The following is a 1,501-nucleotide window of genomic DNA, read 5'->3' as shown; positions in this document are numbered from 1 at the left end:
TGCAGGCTGGGGTCGGCCTGCACCCAGATAGGGGAAGGGCCAGAGGCTTGGCCACTCTATGGAGGTGGGGGTGGCCAGGGCTTCAGGGAGGACACACAGCCGGGCAGAAGGTGAGGGACATCTTGGTGAGATTTAGGTGAATAATAGTTTAAAAATAGCAACACCAGCTGCCATTGACAGAGCTTACTACAAGCCAGGTCCTTCCCAAGTGTGATCGCATTTCATCCTCAGGCAACTTTATGGGGGAAACAATTATTGTCCCGTTTCCCAGATGAGGTAACTGAGTCCTCAGCATGTTTTCAGCCAGCCTCACAGCTGTCCCCACCCCTGGCCTCCAAACACAGAGGGGCTGGCTTACCATTTCCACAAAGCAGCGTGAAACTGGAACAGGTGAGGAGCTCTGAGCTTCGGCTGTGTGCTGGGGAGTGGGCTCAGGAGACGCGTTGGGCTGTGGGTTGGCACACTGAAAGGTACAGGCCGGCTGAGTCACAGCACCCCCTCGGGGCTGGCACCAGAGCCATCCACCCCACACCTGTAGGTGTGCCAACGAGGGCCGGCTGAGGCCATCTGCAGCCTGTGTGCTGCCAGCAGCGGGCGGGGGCAGGAAGGGGCCTCCTGCCCAGTGCCCCCTGCTGGCCAGGCTCCCCCCACTCCCCACGGGAGGACTCTCCCCACCCTCCTCGAGGTTCTGGAGGTGCCGCCGTTTGCCTTGTGCTGGGGGTGAGGGTGCCCCCCAGCTGCAACGCCTCCCCCTACTCCCTGCTGGACACCCCCCTTCGGCAGAGCCGCCTGGAGAGATCACAGGCGGCCACATGAAAGGGAATTTTTCCCAGGCAGAGCTGAAGTTGAAAGCTGCCTCCCACCGCCCCTGCCTGCCCCCGCTGTGCCAGGCCAGGCTGCTGAGGCCCTGGTGCTCGAAGGGAGCTTGTGACACCTGGGAAGGGGTTGGGGGTCAGCGCCACCCCCACCCAACATCGCTGCTTTCTCCTCTCAGGACAATGGCAGAGATAGCCCATCTCCCCCACCTCACTGCTCACTCAGCCTCAGAAATCGCTCCAGCTCTCACCCACCTGAAGCCAGGGCCCAACACTGTCAGGAAGTCCTTCCTCAAGTCTAGCCTCCATCTCAGCCAGGCTCAAAGCAGCTGGATGACAAGAACGCTCCCCCAGAGGATGGCTAAGCCTCCTCCTTCAGGTTGGCCTCTGTGATGTACAGGGAGGGGCATGCCACTGCCACCCCTTCCTGTTCAGGCTGCCCTGGCCCAGACCATGTGGCTGTGTGGTGACTTCCCCAGACATTTGACCTCTGAGGTCCCCGACAACCTTGTACCACAAACTCTCTGAGAGTGGGGACAGTCAAAGCCAAGGACACCCCTATAACTCAGTCTAGCAGCCCTCAGGCCTAAAGAGAAATGGGCGTGTATGCACAGCCAGGTCCCCACGAAGCTGAGCTGAAACTATTCCCTGGAGAATGACATTGGTGGCTTCGGGAACACCAGATC

This window comes from Papio anubis, chromosome 5 (assembly GCF_008728515.1).
Source record: "Papio anubis isolate 15944 chromosome 5, Panubis1.0, whole genome shotgun sequence".
Lineage (NCBI taxonomy): Eukaryota > Metazoa > Chordata > Mammalia > Primates > Cercopithecidae > Papio > Papio anubis.
The sequence above is the reverse complement of the archived record's forward strand: the minus strand, read 5'-3'. Positions refer to the sequence as shown.